The sequence below is a fragment of the Wolffia australiana genome, chromosome 7 (assembly GCF_029677425.1).
Source record: "Wolffia australiana isolate 7733 chromosome 7, ASM2967742v1".
In the NCBI taxonomy this organism is placed as follows: Eukaryota; Viridiplantae; Streptophyta; class Magnoliopsida; order Alismatales; family Araceae; genus Wolffia; species Wolffia australiana.
The window spans coordinates 19011538-19019485 of record NC_135841.1 but is presented as its reverse complement, the minus strand read 5'-3'; positions in this window follow the sequence as shown (position 1 = coordinate 19019485).

Sequence of the window (7948 nt, the reverse complement as noted above, 5' to 3'; positions counted from 1 at the left end):
GATACTCGTTTATGGCTTAAGTGCCAATGCATGACAGTTATCTAATACATGATCGTGTTTTTTATATTATTTATTCATTACTAGATCTATCAGAAATGAAATATTTAATACTATCTGACGGAAATATGCATTGGTACTAGACATGATTGTTCGATTCCTTTTGTGCGAATTTATGCAAATTATTCATTATGTTTGGTTTTCCGAACAGAACAATATCAAATTCAAACAGATCATCGCACAGGCCGTGTGCGGTTCTATTGTTCGCTTTGTTCTAATTTTGTTCGAATGTGCAAATTTTGTTCATTTTTGTACAAAAAAAGAACAGAACAAAGAACAAGGCCCTGTGTGATTCTTTTGTGTGATTTTTTTGTTCGTTTCAAACGAACAGAACATAACAACCATGTCTAATCGGTACTAAGAATAATCAAGTCAATGAATTATAAGTCAAAATTATTTATTTCATACCTTCGTAAAAAAATTATTTGATATTTAATTAAAAATTTTACTTTGTAATTTTTAATTATTGAATTTGTGATAAAAATACATGCTTATAAGTTTGATGAGTGCACCGGTCATAGTAAAAAAGAAAGTTAATTTTACATTTTAAAAAATAGTTCATTAAGGTTGTGGAAAATATCCAGTAATTGATTCATAATGAAATACCACTTTGTATAATTTTTTTTGTATTGAACTGTACACAAAATTAATCACTAAAACATCTAGAATATTGATTACATGACTTGTTAAAGCATTATTTTTATGTTTTATAATGGACTGTAATTTACAGTTTTGGTTATTCATATTTACATTCATTTTATCTCAATTTATAGAAAATTTTTATCAGAAAATGGTCAACGATTTATACAACTGACAAAAAAGCACCCAGTAGAACTGTGATGACCAAAGATCAAAATAAATGGAATGAGAGAAATAACTTGAAATTTAACAAATAATTTAAAACATATGGTTAAAAATTATAGAGAAGAGCTGTGAAGATATGTGGAATAAATGAGAAACAATTTGTATAGAAAAGCAATAAAATTAGGTCATTAGAATGATACATGAAGACAATGATATTATAATTTTCTTATTGTTTTATTTGGTTGTAGATAAAACCCTAGATTTTAAGGACGTGGAAAACCAAGACTCAGGATAATATTTGTAAAGCAAAATGAACTCTAGAGCTTTAGATGGGAGGAACAACCTAATACAACTTTAAAATTTCAGATGGAGTATGTAGCTAATAAATAACAGATATCTATATAATTTCCCACATTTTAAATGTGTCCACATTGCTTAGGATCCTAATGGTTTTGTCTATTTAAGTCTGAAACCTCAATTGATTTATCTTAAAATACACATTATGTGACCTTAGTTCCATCATTAACAGGTCATAAATTCATGATCATTGTGATCTATCATCTTTGAGATACAATTTACTTTATTTTATTTATTGATAGAAGACTTACCTTGAAAATAAGATTTAAAAATTACAAATATTATAAATTTTTAACTAATTAAAAAATATTATTAAAAATTACAAATACTATAAATTTAGACTAATAACCCCTATTAGTTTTCATCTACATGTTCATCAAATACTCAAAAAACCTCAAAGATTTTCGTAGTGATATATTTCATCATGACATTATTGATATTATGTTTTCTATTTTATTGGTTAGTCGATATCCATAATCATTTGTTATTAGTATATGCCATAATTTTTGGGTTCTAGAGGCCTTGATATAGATGAAAAACTCATAACGATATGCAGTAAAAGACTTTAACGAATCATAATGTCATCAACAAAAAACATGAAATGAATCACATATGCACATATCACATCCATGATTCCTTCGATCCTTTAGCAAGTTGTGTAGTGTGGCTCATATGTGCATCCTCTAGATGTATCCACACGACCATCGGCATGCCAAATCCCCTCCTTCATGTTCAGGAGATCCATTCAGCCTTCGTTGCCATTGTTACGTCGTCCCAATTGCATTGGGAATGGAGAGGAGCCATGGGAAGGAGAGATGGGGAAGGCCCCTGAAAAAAATTGGCCGAAGTGAATTTCATTCAGGCCCTTCCCCTATTTATATTAAGTGGGTATTTTTCATAAAAAACTCTCCAAAACTAAAGTATATCTTCCGATGTCTAAAAGACCATTTGTGCGTGACCCTCTAGGCCCATGTATCAGTCTAATTAACGATTTCAATGCCCCAATAAACTTTATTGACTTACCAAATTAATTAACTATATCATCATATGGATTAATTATTTTCAGATTGATTTAACCCAATCGATATGTTGAGTCTCCAACCTGTGGGGTACCAAGGTACGCCTCACATCCTAGAAGTTACAAAGGAGTGTGTATCGATTCACTCATGGAACATGTTTGTCACCGGTTAATATGTACATATAGTCCCTCATCCACTTGACGCTCTTAGGACGACTTAGGGTGTGGTTGATGGCAGACCATCTGCAACCAGAAGTGCCAAGTCAACCCGCACCAGCACGCCAACAGCCACGTCATGAATCTCGAGCTGATGAGAAGAACCCGGAGTTCAGGTACACGGCGTGACGCGAAGGCGTCTCCAATTCCATTTTCCATGCGTTTTTCAGAACCTTTTTGTTATGTTTCGCGTGGGGAGGGCCTCCGTGTTTTGGCCCTTCCGTCGTACTTTGAACCGTCATTTTCGGCCCGATTAGGGGGGGGATTTTGCCCCCTAGTTACGGGCCTCCCCTAGGACCCCTCTCTCCCACTATAAAGGGAGAAGAGAAACCCTAAGGGAAGAGAGGAAGATTTTGAAAAAAGGAATGGAATGTGTGTTTGAATGTTGGAGCAATGTGTCCTAAGCTCGCCTACGAAACGCGGTAGAGTAGATCCCGCTGGGAGGAACCGAGACCTACGAAGGAGAGAAGGAGGAGGAGTCGGGTCCCCGAGAAGACATTCCCCTCCGTCGCCGTCGTCGGATTCGCCGCCTGACAATCGGCGGTTCCCGCCGAACGCCACTGCTGTTCGTCTCTGCTCGCGGACCCTACCGGCGCCCTTCGGTCACCTCGCCCCGCCCCTGGTCGCCCCGGTCCCTACAGGCGCCCACTGGTCGCTCCTGGTCGCCGGGTGAAGCGCCGCCAGCGCCGCTCGGGCGCCGCTGCCAAGCGTCCACGCCTGGGAGAGGGGCTCTTCCCATGACCGAGTCGACTCTCCGCACTGCCCTAACTCGGTTTGCCCGAGTCACGGCCGTAACTCGGGCCCCCTCCCCCCCTTGAATCGGTCGACGCTGAGTCAACAAAGAATCCTGAAAGGGCAACCGTGGTAATTTTTCGTCTCGACAGGGGCAAAGTCGTCCATTGCAGTGCTAAGGCGAGCTAGGGTTTCCCGACGCCTCGCCGCCGCCGCCGCCGCCGCTCGCCGCACTCGCCGCCACCAACCTCGCCCTCTCGCCGCGCCCCACGCATTGTCCCACGCCGCCACACCGCGCCTCGCGTCACCTCGCCGCGCCCGCCGCGCCGTCTCGCCGCGCTGGCGCCGCCTTTCGCGCCCTGCGCCTCCACGCCGAGCCCCTCACCGCCCACCACTCGTGCTGCCTCGCGCGCCGCGTGTCATCTCGCTGCGCTGGTGCCGCCTTCCGCGCCCACCGCCTGCGTCGTGCCCGCGCCGCTCTGCTGCGCGCCGCGTTTCCTCGCCGCGCTCCGCACCGCCGACCGCGCTCGCGCAGCCCTGCCGCGCCCGTGCCACAACGCCGCTCCCCTACCGGTCGGACGCCCCGGCTCCTGCCACCGTTGCTGGGCTTGCGCCGCCGCGCCGTTCGATCGTCGTGCCCACCCCGCGCCGCCGCTTGCTAGTTGTTCGTCGCTCGGACGATGCCGACTACACTGCCGACTTCCGTCCCTTGCTACGGCCCGTCTTCCTCCCGCCGCATCGGCCCACCTCACCAATCCGGAATCGGCTGCGACCACCGCGACGTCCGGACTCCGTCCGCAGGTCACACCGCTAACCCGCTCGCGCGTTATTATTTCTGGCAATATTCTCTCGCGTGCTCTGTCCCTGGATCTTACCCCTCTGCCGTTTCCACTTTGCTTGGGGATTTGGGTAGTTATTTTCCGTGCGTCCCTCTTGCGTAGTAACTTGTCTCCGTTATAGAGAGTTGGATCGAGGACTCCCGCCCCTGCGGCGTTCTTCGATTGATCTGTCGGGTCATTGGGAGTCGGATCATACGAGGCTCGTACGGGAATACCTCCAGGGCGCCGCCCCTTCTCGGCTATCGCTGTACTTCTTGTTATTTCCTGCATTACGTGCATCGTGCATTCCCGTCATTCGCGTGTGTTGTTCTTCGTCGTCCTGTGTTGCAACGCGCGCTGTCGATCCCGGCCGTCCGTGTTGCATCAGTGGTCAACTATCAATCCCTAGTTGGCCATTCAAGTTTGTATTGATGCATTCAAAAATCATCGAAGAGCTCTTCTTCGATACTTAACTGCCTTAGGCACGGACTTCATTGCATCATCTTCCTTGAGTTTTCACCTCTTACATCGAGAGTGCACGATTCCATCTTGACTGCTCAATGATCTACGTGAACTTCTTGATGCACTCAAACTAAGACCGTGTAGAATCTGATGATTTGAGATTGGTATGTCATAGTCAAAGTACAATTGTCCACCCACATGACATGTTTGGTGTCTCACGCCTAAGTACTACTTACCCGACCCCGAAGTGAATCAACATGATTAACATTTTGACATATTACGATTCAGGGACTCGTATGGACCAATTTGGTGAACTCTTTCTACTAAAGAGTACCCACTATCTATCCGTAGTGTCTCCAAACTAATGACTATGGGATCGACCATACTCATCATATGAGTGATGTTAAATAGTGCTATTTGATAGATATTATGTGGCCGTAAAGCAATCATACCCCCATCTTAATTTAAGTTCATTAAATAAAATATGTATATTCATTATTATTCCAGACTGCTATTTATAATGAAGTCAATGAATGCGTGCAGTGACATAATGAATTATGATGAGATCATAATACAATGATCACTATTCATTAAATATGTATGCTAGACATTCCTATTCGATGGATAGTTGAGACGAACATTAAATTATCCGGATAGAATAACACTAGCTGATCCTACTTACATGATAAGTATAGTTGAACTTGTGCCTATTTGTGTGGTGACACTAAGGACAAATAGTGGATGCTCTTTGAAGAAAGGGTTCACTGGATTGATCCGTATGAATCTCTAAATGGTATTATAAACGTCAATCAAGTTGATTCATGTCACATTTGTATAAGTGATCCACTGACCTGAGACAACAAGGACATCTTGTAATAGACGACTACATTTGACTACAAATTACGAGCCTCTAATCATGGGATTCAAATAAGTCATAACTCGGATGTAGTAAGAAGCTCATGTCAGATGATTGAGTGGTCAAGATGAGATTATCCGCCCTCGGTATAAGAGGAGATTGACTCAAGGAAAATAATGCAAAAAATTCCTGGCTAGGGTAGTGAGGATATTGGAGAAGGCGTTCTCCAATGATCCCTATTACACATCAGTACTAATCAAATGACAGATTAGGGTTTGACAATAAACCATACATTAATTCATTTGAAAGTCTTGCGCTGCGTATGGATTATACAAATACGGTAACCGATGACAATAAAGGTTCCATGAAAGAGTTCAAACACCACTTAGTATTTTCTAGAGCACAAGGTGTAGCTTGGCACCCCATGGGCTGAAAAATTAACTTATCGATTGGGTCAAATGGATCCTTAGTTAATTAATCTATATGTTGATATATTAATTAATAATATTGGATAATAATTATTATTGGGCCATTAAAGTTAACTAGAATGATACATGGGCATAGAGGGTCACACGCATAAGGTCATCAGGGCATTAGTGGGTATATTTTACGTTGTAGGGTTTTTGAGAAAAACTTAAGTAAAATATAAATAGGGAAATGTCACTCATTTCAAGCACCTAGGCTAGACAGATTTGAGGTACCCTCCTTTCTCCACTCTATTCTCCACTCAACCAAGGAGATTGCTTTCATGGTGAGAAGATCTTCAAGATTTTCAAGAAGAGTAGAAGAAGACAAGGTGGAGATCCAAGCGTCAAGTGATAGCATGGATACTTCTAGAGGCTGGACACATGAACGGCTTCAGAATAATCTCAGAGAGTCAAAGTCAAGGGTGGAACAAGTTCCCCACAATGTACACTAGATGTTTGATTTTAAAGATCGATTATGAATCGATTAACACGCTTCCCATCCAGGGAATCGTGTTTTCCATGGATGAAGTAAGGCATTGAACCCAACACTATTCTAATTGAGTATTTTGATGTACTTCTCGAGTATCATTTAATATCATTATAATATTTAGAGCACATTAAAGACTAGTGATTTCCATATGATTTTTCCAATATAAAGGATATGCACCATATAATTCACGAAAAAATATGCATTAGGTATTCAATATCATCATGATGAAAACTGCATTATATCTTCATAACATTGATAGAAATATATGTGGCCAGCAACCCAATCACACATTCCATATTCATTCCATTTCATTAATAGAACATATCCATTATAATGCACGAGTGATGCTTATAATAAAATCCATGAATACATGTTTCACCTTTAATTGAAAAGCTTCCCATTAGAGATTGTAGCCATTCCTCGTAAAAATTATATTCATATTTATAAATGGATTTAAATAGTTATTTGAAATGTATGTCTGAATTCTAGTTTTTTAGGTTTTAATTTTTTAAAATATTATATACTTTTTCAATTGTGTAATTACAATACTAGAAAAAAATTATTATTCAATAGACTCTCTTTATAATGAAACATTTGGTGAATATTATATGAATTGCATGTGTTAGTGTAATAATGATTTATTTTTTAAATTTATTAGTGTGACCTCGACTGCACATACTCAGATGAATCTCATGCACATTTTCATGTTTCATATGATATGATATCTCCATAACAAGTCAGATAATTGAACATATATCTGTCTTTTTAAAAGTATTTTATCTCTATAAATAGTTTGAAATATGTTATATGGACGTAATGAGAATGGTGGAAATATATGTGACCGTCAAGCCAATCACACATTCCATATCTTGTTTTGTGTTCATTAATTAAATATATTCATTATAGTGCACGTGTGATGCGTATAATGATGTCCATTAATACATGATCGAACTTGGTGAATTATGATGAGATCGCAATACAAAGATCACTAGTCTTCAAGCATGAGTTCTAAATATTCCTATTTGAAGGATACAAAAGAAGGACATCGAAGTAAAATAAAATAACACTATCTAGCCTCACTCATATGATGAGTATGGCTGGTCCCATAGCCATTAGTGTGGAGACATTAAGGATAGATAGTGGGTGCTCTTTAGTGGAAGAAGTTCACTAAATTTATATGTACGAATCCCTGAATGGTATATACCAAAATGTCAATCAGGTTGATTTACATTACGGTTGTGTAAGTGGTCCTTAGAACTAAGACACCAACGACATCTTGTGGACAGAGGATTGTACTTTGAATATGGCCAATGAGTCTCTATTCACGGGATTCTGAACGGTTTTAGTTTGGGTGCATCAAGAAGTTCACAAAAATAATTGAGTGGTCAAGATGGGATCATCCACCCTCGGTATAAGAGGTGACAACTCAATGAAGACGATGTGATGAAGTCCTTGGCCAAGGCTGTGAAATATCAGAGAAGAGTTCTCTAATGATTTCCAAATACATCATTACTAACTTGGATGACCAATTAGGGTCTGAAAGTTCACCATGCCTTAATTGATCCTAGGAGCGTCAAGTGGATGAGGGACTATACGTTCACGATGATCAATGATGAACAAGTTCCATGAGTGAGTCGATATACACTCATTTGTATCTTCTAGAGCATGAGG